The sequence below is a fragment of the Vulpes lagopus genome, chromosome 18 (genome assembly GCF_018345385.1).
Source record: "Vulpes lagopus strain Blue_001 chromosome 18, ASM1834538v1, whole genome shotgun sequence".
In the NCBI taxonomy this organism is placed as follows: domain Eukaryota; kingdom Metazoa; phylum Chordata; class Mammalia; order Carnivora; family Canidae; genus Vulpes; species Vulpes lagopus.
The window spans coordinates 35,354,475-35,374,788 of record NC_054841.1 but is presented as its reverse complement, the minus strand read 5'-3'; the positions used below and the strand labels follow the sequence as shown (position 1 = coordinate 35,374,788).

The window sequence follows — 20,314 nt, the reverse complement described above, 5'->3', positions numbered from 1 at the left end:
GATGACCTTAGCTGCTCTGTGACCCTGTGGGGAGGAAGGTTCTGCTCCTGGAGTCTGGTTGTGTCTGGCATTCACCTGGTTCAACTTTATTAATTCAGAATTGACAGTTGGGGAATCTGATATAAATCGTAGGGGCTAATGTGCTGTGTATCTCTGTACCTGCCATGACAGTTAACTAAGCAAAACCTCACTATTACAAAGGCATTTTGAATAGGGGAAGACATTGGATCCTGAGTTTGGCACATGTGGGTTCCAGGACCTGTTGGGACAATTGCAGACTATGGAAATTGACCCAATTTATTAGTTACTCTGAGCATTGATTTCCTAAGCATCAAAAAAAAAAAATGTGACTATTAGGTAACTCATTAGGGCATTAAGGTTGCTGTGGGTTAGCAGCATCCCTGACCTCAAATGTGATTCTGACCTCCTTCTACACATTTCTTCCCCACCATATGAAATTATCTCTTTCAGTGATCTGTTTATCATTTATTACTGTTATTTTTTTACTTTATTTTATTTTATTATTATGCTCCTCCTTCATCATTAAAACCTCTTCCTCACAAGATCAAGGACTCTGTCTATTGTGTTTAGCCATTTATCACCAGGGCCTGGAACATATTTGAGGACCAGTAAATATGTGTTGACTGAATGAAAAAAAAAAACATGCTTGGCACTGCACAGGCACTCAATAAATGTACATTGTCATTTGCTGATACCTGAGGCTCTTCTGTGTGTAGTCTTGAAAGTCTTTCATTTGGATATGTTTTTTTTGAGTGTACAGATTTAAAACTATACCAAGAGCTTTAAGCTTTAGTGGTTTTGAGATCCCACTTCTGCCACAAACTGTTATTATGTTGAATGCCCTTATGTGTATATTGTTAAATTCATATTAAACCATGATTTTGCTTCAATAAAAGAAATACCAGAGAAGTTAAGAGAATTGGTTCAGTTACATGTGGTTAGTAGCAGGTACAAGATGAGTGTTCAGATATCCTGTCTCCTAGTATTGTCCCTTTACTTCATGTCTGTATAGTACTAGTTCTAATAGAATAATAAAACCAGCAATAATAATGGGAATGGCAGTCAACCTTTATTTCGCTCTTCACTGTGGCCGATGTGATGCTCACAGTAACCCCCAGAGGTTAATACTGTAGTAATCCCCATATTTCAGATGGCGAAACTGAGGCTTTAGAGAATTTACTTACCCAAGGTTACGCTGCCACTTCTGAACCCAGTCATATTCCTGCAGAGCCCGCCTTCATAACCACAAAGCCATACTGACCCCAGAGTGCCAGTTCCCATAATTGAGAACTTTTATTAAAGCAGAATGACCTTCGCTCTTCAATTACTCCATACCTGCAGTTCCACTATAGTGTGACTTTTGAGTTCCCCCAAATGGTGCAGTATTTTCTGCTTTACAAGAGCAGTCTTCGCATTGTGCTGTGAGAAGCTGGGGGTTTGGCCTGAAGGAAGGGAAAACCAGAGAAGTAACTCTGGTTTGAGTTGTTTGAGAATCAGGCAATAACTGTCACCTGGCATGTGAAATAGAAGTGTATTGGATTGTATTTTCCCCAGAGTAGGTTGGTGGGATTAAATTTAGTTACCATTTTAGTAGGCAGAAGAAAGGAAAAATTTCCACATAGTAGAGAAAAAAAGAATTGCTACAGTAGGCCTTTAATCATAATAAGGACTTCATGTGAATCACTAGAGGCCATAGTAAGAACAGATTATCCAGAGCACAAAGAATCAGAATAGGACCATGATAAAATTATACCTGAACAGTGATTTGGCATATGGAAATAATTATTGTTCTGTGTAGGACTTGGGGATGGTCTGCTTTTGGGGATGGAGCAATGAGTATGTGCTCAAGCTGAGTGTGTGATTTTGGAGAGTGGCTCCAGGTGAGAGGGGATGGCCCAGTAGCATCACCTGGACCCTCATAGTGCCTTTCTTCCCAAGAACCTTTAAGCATTCTGCAAATGGATTTCAGTTTTTCACTCTATGAATTCCCAAGAAATGGTGGCAGGTAATCATATTTCTGTTTTCAGTGCAGATGTTAAACCAGATTTATATGGCTAACAGTATGGATAGCAAAAGTACTGCACGACTTCCAGGGGGCCACCCTCGTGCCATTACTATCGCCTTGCACAGGCGCTCAAAACATGGAGTTGGAGGGATTCTGAGTTCAAAAGGGATTCAGAGCAGTGAGATTTTGAATGGAAGATGTTTTAGTAGGAACTTACATTTTTACTTTGTATACCTAAACAGTGACAGAATCACAAGCTTTTGCAAGGTAAACTAAAAATCCTAACTGATAAAGTAACAGTGTGATATTTTACTGGCAACTTTTCTATAACGCTTTCTAAAACAAGAGTGCATCTTGTAATTCCTGCTATCTTAAATTCAATGAAATATGTTAATATTAACCATTAACAAAGGAATTATCATTCTCATTGTTATGTAGTATTTCATTGTATGGCTTATACCACAATCTGTTTAGTTTACTGTCTATGGGCATTTGGCTGGTTTTCAGTTTGGGAGTATTACAAAGAGTGCTGCTGTGACATTCCTGAATATATATATATATATATATATATATATATATATGGCATCATGGGAATTGGTCTTAATTCTATTAGAAATGTGTGGTATGTGCTTTTTTTTTTGATATGTACTTATTTAAACTTTTCTGTCTAGCTCTACCTCTATTAAAAAGTAATCTTAGGAAAAAAAAATAAAAAAAAAAAAAGTAATCTTAGGAAAGTAAAGAACTTGCCTAGAGTTTGTCTTGTTTGTGGTTATTTCTGAGCTTTATTGAGAGATAATTGTCATATGATAATCTGCATATTTAAATTTTACGATTTGGGTTTTGATCTATGTGTATACCTATGAAACCATTGCCACAGTCAAGATAATGAACAAAAACCCCAAAAGTTTGTTTGTTCCTTACAATCTCTTCTCTCTTATCTCCTGTCCCAGACAACCACTGACTTGATATCACTATATGTTTGCATTTTTTAGAATTTCATAGAAATTGGACCATAAGTCTTTGTTTCTTGCAGCATAGTTATTTTGAGATTCATCTTGCATGTATCAGTAGATTTTTATTCATGAGTACTATTTTATTGTATGGGTTTACTACAGTTTGTTCATTCATCTGTTGATGGGCACTTGAGTTGATTCCACTTTCTGTCGCTTAAATAATGCTGCTAGGAACATTGATGTACATAAGCTTTCATGCATGTGCTTTCACTTCCCTTGGGTACGTAGCTAGGAGTGAAACGGCTGAATCATACAGTGGGTGACTGCTTAATTCTATAAGAAACTGTCAGCCTATTCTCTGTGTAAGAGTTCTAGTTGCTTCCTATCCTTTCCAGCACTTTGATCTGTTTTTTTTTTTTTTCATTTTAGCTAATCTAGTGGGAGTGGCAGGATCTTGTAGTTTAATTCACATTTCCTTAATAACTGATGATGTTGAGCATCCATTTATGTATTACTTGCCATTTGTCTTATTTAGTGAAGTATCTGTTAAAATTTCTTGTTCCTTTTTAAAATCTTTCTTGTTAAAGATATTAAGAAGCTTTTAAAAATATACTTGACATAAAAGGCTTTGGCTAGATAGATATTTTACAAATATTTTGTCCCAGACTGTGGCTTGCCATTTCATTTTTATAACAGTGTCTTTTGTTTTCTACTGTTATGAGAAACTAGAACAGTGGTTGGCACATGTTGGTGCTCAAAAGTTGTTCCTTGGAAAGCAAACTTAGTGAAAGGTGGTCCCCTTGCAAGCATCTCAGATTCCAGATCAGGTTTGACCAAGCGAGGGCTCCTGATCTGAATCCTATAGATTACACATATAGGCATGTGTAGTATATAATGTAATATATTTACTTGAAGGAATTTTTGACATAATAATAATAATAGCTAACATGTTCTTCGGACTCTGTGCTAAGCCCTGGTCTAAGCACTGTTATTCATTAAAAAAAAGAAGTAAGAGAGAGAAATTTTAGCCCCTATTATGAAAAGAAGGAATCTAAGGTTGATGGAGATGAAGACCTGTTGTCCAAAGTCACGAAGAGGGAAGCTGGTGAAGATAGCATTGGAGCAAGCTATCCTGGCTCCTTAGTTCACAGAGGGCAGATGTGTGGAAGGCATAAAGGTAATTAGAGGGAACATCATGACTTTTCTGTGATACCACTTGGCATTGTTTTACTGGCTGTGTGAGCCATATACTTTTATTTTTTGAAGGGTACTTAAAGGTAATATTGTAAAACGGTTACATGCACTCAGGAGTTGGACTACTTAATTTCAAGATATAGACATGTAGGTACAAGATGGTCTAAACTTCTTGTGGAGACCAGTTAGGATGACTGTGGCTGCTATGACATTACCCATCAGCCCCTGGTCTTAGGGGCACCACTGCGTTCTCTTAACAGTCTGTGTTGTTAGACCTGATACTGCAGATTACAAGAGGTTTTCACTGTGCCAGCATTGGATTGATTGGCCTGCTTTTTAATGTTTCAGGTTTAGATTTAATGTACTAGATTGTTCTTTATTAGTAAAATAAAAAGCCTTTTATCTCTCCTTTTACCCTAAGTTATCAGGATACATTTGTTGGGGACAAGGAAAAAGAGGGTATGTGTTTCAGTAGCATTTAGGAGTTGCTGGGTGGTCTTTGGTAAGTCTCATCAAAAGGAAAACTGGGTAGGATTAGTATGTTTCAAGAAATCACATTTGATCAGATTTGGAGGGAGATTAATTTGTGAGGAGGAGATCATTGGCCAGTACTTTGTAAACAGTCTGGTGTTCATTTTACTTAATTTAAATATTCCAGTCATTAAAAATATTCAAGTAGTGCTTAGGCAGCACAGAATGTATGAAAATGTGCAGCAAATCATGCTATCTATATAAGCTGTTATACTTCTTCCATTGCTGATGTGGTTACCAGATGTCTTTTGTGAACTGACTTGAATAGGGTTTCCTTATCACTGGAGTTATTTGAAGACATTTCCTGAAAGTCTCTGACTGTGTATGTGCAGTGTGTATATAGTGAAACTTTGCAAAGTTTTCATTTGTGTGTCTCAAGAAGTGGTGAAACCTGACCTTGCCAGTCTTTATTGGTCTATATTAAGAAACTTATTCTTCATTTGAGTAATAGCAAGTAGAGTACATTTTGCAAAAATAGGGTTTTTTTTGAAATTCTATTTATTTATTCATGAGAGACCCAGAGAGAAGGCAGAAACCTAGGCAGAAGGAGAAGCAGACTCCCTGCAGTGAGCCATATGTGGGACTTAACCCTGGAAACCTGGGATCACGCCCTGAGCTGAAGGCAAACACTGAAACATTGAGCCACCCTAGTCTTAACAGCTAATGTCAAAGTATTATTTCAAGTTTGGTATCACAGAGTTGGAATTATAAATTGTAGTGTCTAGAGATGTCAGAAAAGCAAATGTCTGCCAAATTAAGTTTAGTTGAATACTACCTTTAATATGTTCATGGTTTGTGTTGCTGATATTTGTGTCTTTCTAGAGAAATAGCTGTCAATTTGGACTACGTGCTAAAGTCACCTGGGGAATTTTAACATCGCTGACATCTGGGCCCCATGCCAAGTGATTTTGGTTTAATTGATCTGTGGAATGACTAGGACATTAGGATTTTTTAAAGTCTTTTTTTACTTAAAAAAATCTTAATTCCAATGTAGTTAACATACGGTGTTATATTAGTTTCAGGTGTACAATAATATAGTGATTCAACAATTCTGTACATTACTCAGTGTTCATCATGAATACCCCATCACCTATTTCACCCATCCCTCATCTACCTCCATATCTTTGGTAACCATCTCTGTAGTTAAGAGTCTGTTTTTTGATTTGTCTCTTTCCAGGTTTTCTTTGTTTTGTTTCTTAAATTCCACATATGAGTGAAATCATATGGTATTTGTCTTTCTCTGATTTATTTCACTTAACATTCTATCCCAGATTCATTCATGCTGTTGGAAATGGCAAGATTTCATTCTGTTTTATGGCTGAGTAATATTCCACTGTGTGCGTATACCACATCTTCTTTATCCATTCATCAATGGACACTTGGGCTGCTTCCATAATTTGTCTATTGTAAATAATAATTCAATAAACATAGGAGTGCATATATCTTTTCAAATTCGCGTTTTTGTATTCTTTGAGTAAATACCCAGCAGTGGAATTACTGGATTATATGGTAATTCTATTCTTAATTTTTTGAGAAACCTCCATATTGTTTTGCACAATAGCTGTACCAGTTTGTATTCCTACCAACAGTACACAAGAGTTCCTTTTTCTACACATCCTTACCAACATTTGTTGTTTTTTGTGTTTTTAGTTTTAGCCATTCTGGCAGGTATGAGGTGATATCTCATTGTGGTTTTGATTTGCGTTTCCCTGATGATGAGTGATGTTAAGCATCTTTTCATGTACCTGATGGCCATCTGTATGTCTTCTTTGGAGAAATGTCTGTTCATGTCTTCTGTCCATTTTTTAATTGGGTTATTTTTCCATGTTGAGTTGTAGAAATCTTTTATATATTTTGGATAGTAACTTTTTAAAAAAATTTTATTAATTTATTTGAGAGAAAGAGGGAGAACATGAGCAGAACATGAGCAGAGAGAGAGGGAGAAGCAGACTCCCTGCTAAGCAGGGATTCTGACACGGGGCTCAATTCCAGAACCCCAAGATCATGACCTGAGCTAAAGGCAGACACTTTTGAACCACCCAGGCACCCCAGATAGTAACTCTTTATCAGATATGTCACATGCAAGTATCTTCTCCTGTTCAGTTGCTTGACTTTTTAGTTTTGTTGATTGTTTCCTTTGCAGTGCAGAAGCTTTTATTTTGATCTAGTCCCAATAGTTTATTTTTGCTTTTGTTTCCCTTGCTTCAGGAGACATATGTAGAAAAATGTTGCTATGGCTGATGTCAGAGAAGTAACTGCCAGTGCTCTCTTACAGGATTTTTATGGTTTCAGATCTCACATTTAGGTCTTTAATCCATCTTGAGTTTATTTTTGTGTATGGTGTCAGAAAGTGGTCCAGTTCCATTGTTTTGCAATGCAGCTGTCCAGTTTTCCTAATGCCATTTGTTGAAGAGATTTTTTTCTATTGCATATTCTTGTCTCCTTTGTTGTAGATTAATTGACCATATATTCAAAGGCTTATTTCTCTGCTCTTTAGGCTGTTCTATTGGTGTGTTTGTTTTTGTGCTGGTACCATACTGTTTGGATTACCACAGCTTTGTAGTATATCTTGATACTTGGGATTGTGATACCTCCAGTTTTGTTCTTTTTCAAAATTGCTTTGGCCATTCACGGTCTTCTGTGGTTCCATACAAATTTCAGGATCATTTATTCTAGTTCTGTGAAAAATGGTGTTGGTATTTTGATAGAGATTGCATTAAATCTGTAGATTGCTTTGGGCTGTTTGGACATTTTAACAATATTCTGTAAATCTATGAGCATGAAACATCTTTCCATTTGTGTAATCTTTAATTTCTCTCATCAATATTTTATAGTTTTCAGAGTACAGATCTTTTACATCCATGGTTAAATGTATTCCTAGGTATTATTTTTGGTGCAATTCTAAATGAGATTATATTCTCTTTCTGTTATTTCATAATTAGTGTATAGAAATGCAACAGATTTCTACATATTGATCTTGTATCCTACAATCTTATTGAATTATCAAGTCTAGAAACTTTTTTGGAGTCTTTTGGGTTTTCTCTATTTAGTATCATGTAGTCTACAAATAGTGAAAGTTTACTTCTTTCTTACAACTTGGATGGATGCCTTTTAATATTTTTTTCTTGTCTTATTGCTATGACTAGCTATGACTTCCTTTCACAACTATGAATAAAAGTTGTGAATGTGGACATCCTTGTAGGACATCAGGATTTTTGAAAGCCCTCCAGGTGCAGAGGAGATATAGAACTATTGACCAAAAGATAGAGGAAGCAATGAGGGGCATCTGTGACCATGGACTTAACTCTGACTAACAAAGGTAAGATGATGAAATGAAGCTAGTGAGTCTTGGGAGGAAGTCATTTTAGTGTTGGCAGGTAGAGCTTCAGTGTTAGGAAAATGCTTACAGAACAGAAAGTCTGAGTAAAGATAAATAGGATCTGGTGGCCAGAGGGTTTACAAACTTTGGTAATTCAGGAGGATGAAGAGGCTTCCTCAGAATAAAATTCTGACCTTGCAGCCTTTCAAGCAATGTTCTGTAAAAGATAGTTCTTATAACATAACATTATGATGTCACGTAGTTCACAAACTTAAAAATTGTTATTTATGTATTTATATAATACATAACTAAACAAAAGAGGCACGTTAAACTTGTGAATTTATTTGCAGTAGGTTAGGATAACTTTTTTAAGTGATTTAATTTAAAATGGATTTAAACAAAATTATAATTTCATAGATGTTATAAATAAGGAATGTGGGATGTGAATAAATTTAAAAACATTTGAGAAATATTAAGTCAGCAAAGACAATGCAACTTTTTAAAAAAATGGCATCCTGAGCTCAGAGTTTTGAAGGAACAGTGCTTACAAATGTGAAGGGACCAAAAAACAATGACAACATCACGCCATGAACCCTCAAGAACATTTTTCATGTGGTCTATAGATGGCACAGTGTGGGTTTCAAAAATGCAAAGCCAATAATTTAAAAGCTTGAAGAAATGATGTGTGAAAAGAAACACCAGGAAGGCATAGGCCTACTTCTGAAGAGGCAGATGGTAGAAGGTAGAGATGACAGGTGAAATCAAGACTATATTCAAGTCAAAACTATTCAAGTCTGATTTTAATATCAAGTAAAATGAACTAGAACCAAACTTAAGCACAACATAGATTAGACAAAGATAGGATCCAGTCACATACCCAACTAAATCCCTCATGGTAGGAGAAAGCAAGTTTTAACCTGCATGATCATTTAGTTGTCTCACCTGTTACTTTCCTGTCTAAAATCAGATATTTGTGGTTTCTTGTTCCTATTTCCCCTCTCCTATTTTTTAAAATTTATTTAAATTTAATTTATTTAACATATACCATATTAGTAGTTTCGGGGGGTAGAATATAGTGATTCATCAGTCCCCTTTAACACCCAATGTTCATTCCATCACACACCCTCCTTAAGGCCTATCATCCAGTTACCCCATTCCCCTGCCCCCTCTTCCCTCCAGCAACTCTGTTTCCTATAGTTAAGAGTCTCTTAGAGTTTACCTACCTCTCTGTTTTTGTCTTATTTTTCCTTCCCCTTCCCTGTGTTCATCTGTTTTGTATCCTAAATTCCACATATGAGTAAAATCATATGGTATGTCTTTATCTGACTGACTTATTTCACTTAGCATAATACCCTCTAGTTCCATCCATGTCATTGCAAGTAAGATTTCATTCTTTTTGTTGGCTGAGTAATATTCCATTGTGTGTGGAACACACACACACACACACACAACACATCTTCTTTATCCTTTCATCTGTTGATGGACACCTGGGCTCTTTCCATAGCTTGGATATTGTGGACATTGCTGCTATAAACATTGGGGTGCAAGTGACCCTTGTAATCACTATGTTTGTATTTTTTTGATAAATACCTAGTAGTACAATTTCTAGGCCATAGCATAGTTCTATTTTTAACTTTTGAGGAACCTCCATACTGTTTTCCAGAGTGGTTCCACTAGTTTGCATCCCCGCCAGCAGTGTAAGAGGGTTTCCTTTTCTCTGCATTCTTGCCCAGGCATGAACATACATTTCTCCAAAGAAGACATAATATGACCAACAGATACATGAAAAACTACTCAACATCCTGTGGCATCAGGAAAATAGAAATCAAAATCACAATGAGATACCCTCATGCTGATCAGAATGGCTAAAATTAACACCTCTTTTCTATTATTTTAAACATAGGGTTGTCCCCTAAACCCAGAATCTTTGTCATTATCCTTATGAGGATGCCAAAAACATATGACATTTTTGGATGGCCTCAACAGATAAGTAGTAAGAGTTTTTACTCTAACTGAATTGTTCAGCAAAATGACCTGGCCATTTTTCATGGTCTGTTTACCTTTTCAGAATCTCTGAGTTGATTGATCTGGTGTGAGGCCTTGCTATCTGCACTTTTATGAAAATATTGTAGGTGTATCTGGTGCATACCAAAGGTTTACAGTGTTGGTTGAAAGCTTGGAAGTGATAGTGATGAGGTTTCCCAAACTGGTCAACATGCATACCTCCCTTCTGGGAGCATCTTTTAAATAAAATTATCACAACTGATATTGACATCTAATATAATGGGGATAATATAATGTGCCCCATATACCCACTAGCAGCATTAAAAGTAAAATATAACTAATATAAAAAAATATATAACTAATATAATTGAAATCCTGCTGTGTACTAGTCCCCAATTATATTGCCTTCTCTCCCCTAGAAATAATCACTTCTGGTTTCTTTTTAATTAGCAGGTTTATTGAGATATAATTAATATTCAGTACAATTGAAGTATACAATTCAGTGATATTCAGATTTGTGTTAGCATTTCCATAATCAGCTTTAGACCATTCTCATCCCCCTTTAAGAAACCTAGTAATCATTAACAGTCCATTCCCTTCTTTCCTGCATTTCACCAAACTCTAAGCCCTAGGCTATCACCAATCTCCTGTCTGTCTATATGGATTTACCTATTTTGGACGTTTTATATAAATAGGATCATCTAGTTGTGGTACTTTAGTGATTAGCCTTTTTTTCCACTTAGCATAATGTTTTTCATGTTTTTAAGGTTCATCCGTGTTTATACCATCTATCAGTATTCTATTTCTTTTTTGTGACTAAAAGATTGTTGTGTGGCTACACCACATTTTGCTTATTCATTCATCAGTTGATGGACATTTGAGTTGTTTTCACTTTTTGGCTATTGTAAATAATGAAGCCTCTGTCAATACTTGAGCACAATTTTTTTTTTTTGAGCACAATTTTTATGCAAACGTGTTTTCCATTCTCTTAGGTATATACCTAAAATGGAATTGTTAGGTTGTTTTGGTCACTGTGTGTTTTGAAAAATTGCCGATTTTCCAAAGTCCGGTACCATTTTACATTACCATAAGAGATGCAGTTTCTGCATGTCTTTGTCACTTGCTATGATCTGTTTGATTCAAGCCATCCTAGGTGGTGTGAAGTGGTATCTCATTTTGTGATTTTAATTTCCCTGGTGAGTAATGATGTGGAACATTTTTTTCATGTGCTTATTGGCCATTTGTATGTCTTCTTTGAAAAAATGTATTTTTAAATTGAACTACTTGGGAACTCTTATAACCCAATAATAAAAATAAAAATTATTGAAAAGAGTTCTTATGTTCTGGATACTACACCATTATCGGATATATGATTTGTAGATATTTTTTCTATGCATTGTCTTTTCACCCTCTTAATAGTGTCCTTTGCACAAAAGTTTTTAATTTTGGTGGAGTCAACTTTATCTATTCTTTGGTTGCTTGTTTCCTATCTATGATACTATTGCCAAATAACCTGAGATAATGCAGATTACCCTGTATGTTTTCTTCTATGAGTTTTGTAGTTTTAGCTCTTGTATTTAGGTCTTGATCCATGTTTGGTTAAATTTTGCATGTGGTGTTAAGGTAGTATGGTCAGATTCATTCTTTTGAATGTAATTGTCTCAGCGTCATTTGTTGAAAATACCATTCTTTCCTTCATTGAACTGTCATAGCAATTTCCTGGGTATACTCAAAAGAATTGAAATCAGGATCTTGAGAAGACACCTACACTCCTGTGTTCATTGTAGCATTATTTACAATAGCAAAGACATGGAAACAACAACCTACGTATCCATCAACAGATGAGTGGATTAAGAAAATGTAGTATATATACACAATGGAATATTATTCCACCTCAAAAAGAAGGAATTATGCCATTTACTACAACATGGTTGAACTTAGAAAACATGCTAAGTGAAGTAAGCTAGACACAGGAAAACAAATACTATATTATGCCAGTTATATCAGAAATCTACAATAGTCAGACTGTTATTTTTTTTAAGACTTATTTATTTTAGAAAGCTAGAGACAGCATGCTCAGGTACACAGGCAAGCTGGGGGAGGGGCAGAGGGAAAGAAACAGACTCCCCACTGAGTGGGGAGCCAGACATGGGGCTTGATCTCACAACCCTGGAATGACAACCTGAGCTAAAATCAAGAGTCAGAGGCTTAACCAACTGAGCTATCCAGATGCCCCCACAAAAGTCAGACTCTTAGAAGCAGAGTAGGATGGGGTTACAGGGGACCAGGGGGAGGAGGACTTGAGGTATTGGTGGTAGGATATAGTGTTACCTGTGCAAGACTAGCAAGTCCTAAGGATCTGCTGTATAGTAGAGTTTAATTGATAGTGTTGTCCTGCATACTTAAGAATTTGAAAGGGTAGATGTTGTACTAAATGTTAAAAAAAAAAAAAAAGGAGAGGAAACTTCTAGAGGTGATGATTGAGGTATGATATTGTATATGGTGGTGGTATCAAGAGTATATACCTCAGAATAATCAAGATATATATATTAAGTATGTACAGTCTTTCAATATGTCAATAATGACTCAATTAAAAAAAACCCTCTGACCTGCCAAGATATGATTTTTAAGAAAAAAAAAGGAATTGACCATAGATACATGTTTTTGGTTTTTATGGACTTTCATTTCTATTTCATTGACATATATATCTATCCTTTGCCTGGTTTAAAAGATTACCTAAAGTGCTTACTTAATATATCTTTGTGGCTGGTGCCTGAAAATTGAATAAGTATGAGAAGGTGCTTGGAAATCTATATTTTATATAAGTACCACCAGATGACTATGGAGTCAAGATTGAGAAACATTATAGTGCTTCTCAAAACTCAATGAACATACGACTCACTAGGGCTTTTGTTAAATGGAGATTGTGATGCAGCGAATCTGGGTTGGGGTCTGAGATTCTGCCTTTCTAACAAGTTCCCAGGATGGGATGTTGCTGCTGGGCTAGGAGGTCTCCTGCAATAGCCATGACCCAGGCCTTTCAGGTGGGCTTCGAAGATATTAGGCTTCATCAGATATTTGAAATTTCTCCTGAATTAGTCTTTGCCTTTATTTTAATACTGATGATGTGATGAACTTCTCTAGTTGGTATATGATGTCTTCCATGTCAGATTTGGAAGATGGTTTTTGAAAAGGCTTTAGGACTTCATCTTGGCATATAGAAGACCTGTGGAGCCAGGAATGCCTAATTGCTAAAGGGATTTATTAGTTTCTGAACAACGTTCTGACCATAATGTTCCCATTTATTTTAATTTTACCTTTTCCCAGAAGATATCTATTGGCAGGTTATTTTTCTCTTACAGTTGATACTTGAATGCAGATAAAATATTGCAGCCTGTTTGTCTAATATATTGGTTTAGATAAGTCACTGGTGATGGGTTACATCAGCTTTTCCAACATCCTCTTGATCTGCCCTTATTTCAGAGATATGTTTTGAAGGCTAATGTATTATTAGAATTTTCCCAATTTTTTCTTTTCTAACTCTTTGCCTTCAGTGAGTCATCCTAATTGTTGGGATGTTGAATATCTCATATTCATGTAAGGAGAATTTATCCCTTTCCTCTCTGAGAAACTGCTGTTTCTCAAGTACTTTGGTGAGGCTGGCACTTTACAGTCCTCAAATGTGTGCTGGGATGTGCCCTTGCATATCATTTCATGCTAATCTGGGCTCAGTGCAGTAAGTGGTCATTGATTTGACCTGGTAAAGGGGCTTTGTCATTTCAGGCAACTGCAGCTGTTTATTCTGGATGTCAATTTCTAATAAACTCACATTTTAAAAATGAGCTCTTTTTGTGTGGTGTTAGTGTTCATAACAGTGGCAGTGTTCCGAGTTATAAGCACTGGTTTTGTTGTTGTTTATTGTCTTGTCCTTCGTTGTTTTCTAAATGCTTCAGGAAGCTTTGGTACTCTTCAAATAAGTGTCTTTAGGATTCATGGTGATCTTCTGATTTGAAGTTGTCTTGGTGGACCTACCTTTAGTGGCTCTGTCTTGAGGAGGAATGGATTAGAATGTATATTTTTCTTCCTTAATTCTTACTAAACTGTTTTTAATATAAGTAATGCACGCACATGTTTAAAATGTCAAATAGCTCAGAAGTGAATAAAATGACAATTAACTGTTCCCCTTCTGAGCCCATCCCTCTTTTTGGTTTCTGCTTTGTTTTAAACACTGTTCTGACTCCATTCTCTCTTGGCTGATACAGAATCTCTTCAACCCTTACTAGGGTGGGGTGGGGATGGGGAGGAAGATGGAGAATTTGGAGCAATTATTTCATCTCTAATGCTTCTCTTCCCACTCGTCACCAATTCTCAGGCTCTCCACCACTTCCCAGGGTTATATGTTTCTCCTTCATGACCTTAAAATATATGCTTAAATCCTATGCCTTTTTCAAAGCTCTGAGTTTTAAAAAATTATTTTTGAATAGGAAATACATTCATATGATTCAAAATCAAAACATAAAAATTTACACAATCCAGGTTCCTTCTCCCCCTCCCCCAGCCCACCCCATTTTCAGAGTTACTTCCCCCAGTAGGTAAGTGACGTTAACAATTTCTGGGCTACTCTTCTAGATGCTTTCAATGCACATGAAAGATATGGGTATATCCTAGCTCTTCCACCATATTTACAGTGCTGTCCACATGAAGTGTTTTTCATAAGCTACTTTAGGTCCTCTTGGGCTCACTTGTCTCTCCTTCCAGTCACTGCTATGGCCACTCATTGTGGTCTTCAGCTATTGTCCCGTGCATCTAGCCTGGCCCCACCTCATGTTGTGCATGAGCCACATGCCTTTTGCCTTCCTTGTTGATACCCAAAGCATGAGACTCTGTGAGATTGCATTTATTGCACACAAACACACACCCCAGAAATATGGGCAATGAATGCCCCATTGTGCTAATCTTTGCTAGGTGGGGAACAAAAGCCAGTTGAAAAAATATTCTACCGCCAGAATGACTGTCCTGAGCAGAATTTTTTAATGGCTTCTCAGAGGATGGCTCTACAAGATCAAGCGAAATTAGTCCCCATTAGTGGTGACTAGCATTGTAAAGCATTTTTGTATTGACTCTTTACTTTCCTGTTTTAGTTTCTGCATCGCTCACTCTCCCTTCCTGAGATGGCACTCCCTGATAAAGTAGCAATGCACAAACCTTTGCCTGAGGCCTTCCTCCTCTGTGGTATTTTGGTGGCCTTCAGTTTGAGTTACTTTGATACATGGAATTAACCTTAATTTATCACTAGCTATTTAGAATTGAGATACTATAGTTTACACTGGCCTTTCCTACAACTAGTCTGAGTTAATAAGAGTTTATTTATACTTAAATGTTGAATTATAAGTCTTGCCATTATCACATTTAATTAAAATAGAATTTGAAATTATAATGGGGATGGAGAGCAGAAGAAAATTTTATTTTTTCTAGCCAGCAGAAGTAGTTTACCTGCTTATGTGTTATACATACACAAGTACATACTTAAAATCTACCTTGTGTTCTCAGGGAGCTGAGTTTCAGAGATATTTTCAAGTGATAAACTCTTTAAGAAGCTTTGTCCAAAAATTTGCTACCTCTTTAAGTACAGAAGAAAATCTTCATTCAGAACATACCAGGATATTATTGTGAGATACATGGGGTGTGCTAATTATCGTCTTCAGCAAATAAAAAATTTTAATAATGACACTAGCAGAGTTTGAAAATTTGAGACTTTTTATGGACAAGAAGACAAGGAGGAATTAGTTGCATGCTATGCCTAATATTTTCCCCCATGGCAAATAAATGTGTCTAGCTAGCGTCCCTTTTCTCCTTGCAGGTTGCAGTGAAGGGAGGAGTGACCCACTAAATTATTCTCAGCCATGACCTGAAAATCTTCTTGATAGGGGTTATATATAAGGTTTTCATGATTTGTTTTCCCATTGGGACTATAGTAATATTGAAGTAGGAATTCTCTATTCATGTTTTCTTTCTTTGCTGATTCTGTATCTTACTGTAAAGATAAAAGTTTATGTGCTAAGTGGTTATGTAACTATACTATTGTAAGAACACTTCTCAAATTCTCCTACAGTCTTTGAATTTTTAGAATGTATCTTTATTTTCATGTGCTGTTCAGTTTCTGCAATGAATTTTGCCACTCCTACTGGTGTCTGTCCTTTCTGGAGCTGGAAGTATGATCTAGAATCAAACTCCTTTAAAAAAAAAATCAAACTCCTTAATGGAGGGAGTTGTGTAGATGAGAGAGGCCAGTTATGTCTGTGATGTTGATTTTGTGTCTTTAGGAAAACAGGTTCATAGTAGGTTGACATGTGTGACTTAGATTCACTTCTTAGAAGGTGGAAGTAGAGATAGCAGAGGTTTTTAGGCCATAATCAGTCATTTTGCCAGCCTTGGAGATGTTGGAAGTAAATCTACTAGAAGAACCACTGTGAACTGCATCATGATAAATTCAGATTCTGAGTCTGGTATTACACATTTGCTTCTTACTAGCTGGTCATATTTATCATTCTGTCAAAACTAGTCCTACTGCAAGAGTACTAGAAGTAGAAAGTCTCTGAGTGTATTTTTTATACTATCTCATAGGCACAAAGTTCAAATAGATGTTAAGATTCACAATAAACAGTTACTAATTTAAATATAAACTTTTTTTTTTTTAATTAGAGGGAGAGAGAGAGAAAGGCGAAGGGAGAAGGGGGAGAGAGAATCTTAAGCAGGCTCCACACCCAGCAAGAAGCCTGACTCGGGGCTCAAGCTCACAACCCTGAGATCATGACCTGAGCCACAATCAAGAGACATTTAACTGACTGAGCCACTCAGGTACCCTAAATAAGCTTTTTTGATAGTAGTTGGATAATAATGTTTACAAAATGAAAGTGACCTTTATCTCCTTGCTTATAGCTAAATGAGAAACTCAGATTGTTTGGCTGGGGAACAGGTGCTGTTTGAAATTTAAATAACAGATAAGGTGAATTTATGTCTACAAAAATGCAGTTTGAGATTTATGGTGCTTTGAGGGCTCCAAAGTTTGAGAAGAAGGTAGAGAATCTTGTTCTAGATCTTTACTAATACCACTCAACCTGAGCTGAAAACCTAGAGGATCAGGAAAGATGGTTCTGTTTTATTAGGAAGTATTTTTATAGGCCATAATAGAAGTTGTGTCCTTATAAATTTTACCTTTGAATCTTTTAAAAAGATTTATTATGATGAAGTCTATGGTGTCTTCCATTTGTAAATTATTCATGTATTTCTTTATGGGTGCCATGCTGGTCTCTTTTTCTACATTCTCTCCACAGAAATCTATATTTTAGGCCAAATATTCCCCAAACATCCAACTATACCTTATGTTCGGTGGTCTTGGGAAGGAATTTTGTCATTATGGTAGAGTTTTAGATTATAAATCTCTTCCAAAGTGTGATACCCAGAACTGAATAGGAAGACCCCTAGGAATTTTCCTGGGACAGAACTGAATGGGAATATTGCTGGAATTGAACAGGAAACACATTCCTATTAATGGAGCCATACCATACTCTGGACATATAGCCTGTTCCACCTCAGTCTCCTTTGGTTCTTTTCTTCTATATTTCTGTGAGGTACCTCCCCATACTGTTCTTGTACATTTCATTTTGGGGACATAAGTGCAATAAAAAGCAACAGCAACACAGAAATAACAACCAAGAGATAACTCCTTCACTATTTAAATGGATATGAATTAAAAAAGAATTTTTCACCTGAAACTAATATAACATTGTTAATTATACTTCAATAAAAAAAAAATTGTTGGGTTGGCATACAGTGCAAGGGGCATTTTTTTTTTCTCTGTGGACAGGTATATAGAGTTTTTGGAGGGCTATTGTCTAATATGTATCACAATTTAAAATTTAAAATAAGAATGATATGTTTTAAGTATTTATCTAAAAAGGGCCCAAGTATTTATAAAGGATGCCTTCGCGGATTATCTACTTTTTATTCTGTGGATCATCAGTATAATTACTCTTGCAGATGCATTTTAATTATTTTGTGCTCTCTTCTTCCTTTGCATTCACATGGCAAAAAAAAAAAAAAAAAAAAAAAGAGAGAGAGAGAGAGAGAGAGAGAGAGAGAAAATAAAGGAAAAAAGAGCTTTTCCTAGATTAGTGGTTCCCAAATTCTCCAGTGCATCAGAATTACCTGGAAGGCATAGTAACAGATGGCTGGGCTCCACCCCCAGGCATTCTGACGCAAGTAGGTCAGGGGTGGGGCTGGGTATTTGCATTTCATAACTTATCAGGTGAGGCTAGTGGTGCTTGTCTGGGTGGCACATTTTGAGAAACACTGCCCTAGGTGAGCCCTGTATAAATGTTAACTTGACAGAATCATGGCTGGAAGATAGCTGTCACTACAAATTAATAAGCCCCAACTAAAATGGAAGCAAAGCACTAGCTGGAGAATCTACCAAGCTTCCTTTTCCAGTGCCTACAAAGAATTCAGCATCTTGCTCTCCCCCTACAGACTTGCCTCTTCTTATAGGCACCTAAGTACATGCACTTGAGGCTGACTCACCTCATGCTTTCTTGAGAAAATAGAGACCATCCGAAAGAAGATTCTTGGCATCTTATCACAAATCCACACACCAGCTGGTGTCTGAATCCCATTTTCTCCTTCATCCATCCTCTTCACTGGAGGAAGTCAAAGATAAGCCCTGTACTTTGAATCCTATCCTTTCTAACTTTTTCCAGATTTCATTGTTTGCTTGGTTGCTCTCCTCTTGCCATATTGGATTACTCCCATTCATGCCCAGTGACTCCTCAGGTTACAATTATACACACAACAACAACATTTTTGACCTTATAACTCCTACTGTTACTCTATTGTTAAGCAGATTTTAACGTGAAACTTCTAAGAATTGTCTTCATATACATCCTCCTACCTTCCAATAACTAGGAAACTCATTACAATCTAGTTTTGCCCCCAAAGTGCCACTGAACCAGATTTCCCTGCGGTCTCCCTCTCACTGACTTCTAGTTCTCTTTTGTGTAGCATTTGAGTTAACCTGCTGTCTTCACCAGAGCAACCTTCTCCAAACGGTCTCTACTGGTTGTGTTACTGCTGTCAACCCACTTATCCTACACAGTCCAGTTTGTTTCTCTGTGGATGACAACCAAACATTCATAAGTTGAGGAATCATTTCTATGTAGCATAGAACTGTGTGCTGAAATCCAGACTCTCATGCACATGTAATTGGCACCTTCAGTTGGTTGTCTAATAAAGAAACAAAAGTGATATATCCGAAGTAGAACTCTACATTTTCCCCCAACCCTATTTCCCTTTTTCTTCTGTTTCAGAAAAAGGTATCTTCCTGTTGCTCACAGCCCAGCCACTGTCCTTTGAGAATTCCGCATCTCCTCTGCTCTAATCCATACCCCAAACTGTGACTTCAAAAATGATCTTCCATGCCTTTCCCCATCCATTGCCCCTACTCTGGACCAAACCCCACCACTATCTGTTTGCGTCCTGTAATAACCTGCAACAATTCCCTGTGCACACTTTCCCACAGCAGTTAGAGGGATCTTCTAAAAATGCAACTCAAATCCTGTCACTCCCTCACTAATTGCTCCTACGTAGTTTTCTGTAACATTTGGAAAAGAATTAAAACTTTTTTAGCATCCTGTAAGATCCACCCATTTTCTCCCCTCTCCAGCTCAGCCTTGGTCTATATTCTCTATACTGTAGCCATGTTTACTGTCTTTCCTGGAAACAAGATCTCTCACTGGGCTCTTTGCATTAGCTGTTGTCTGTGCTTAGGTGCCCCTCATACCTTTGCAGTGGACTTAATTTTCATCTTGCTGGTTACATCCTCAGAGAGACCTTCCTGCCTGTCCGTTATCACATCACTTCCTTTTGATTTTTTTTTTCTCTCTCCTCCTCCCTCATGGTACCAGTTAAGGTTGGGAAGGATAGGTTCGTTTTTGTTTTCTTGTTGTCACTCTCCTCTTGTTAACTTTGTGAAGTTAGAGATCCAAGGTGTTTTGTGAACATCTCAGTCTCCAGAGTTGGGTTCATGGCATGGCATGTGAGTGCTTAATAAGTCTTTGTTGCAAGCCCGGATAATGTTTATTCCAGTCTTGTTTTTAACAGCAAAAAATCTGGTCACCACAAGAAATTCCATCAATTTAATAGTGAAATTATAGGACAATTCATATGAAGCCTTTGTGTAAAAAAAAAAAAAGTAAATTTGCATGTGGATATGGGAGACCTATTTAAGCA

At 36.7% G+C, this 20,314-nt stretch overlaps 1 protein-coding gene across 8 annotated transcripts in view; it reads left to right on the top strand.

Moving 5' to 3' along the window:
• The window catches only part of PAK5 (p21 (RAC1) activated kinase 5), a 278,705-nt gene that overhangs the window by 20,139 nt on the left and 238,252 nt on the right, over window positions 1-20,314 (top strand). The window lies entirely within an intron of this gene.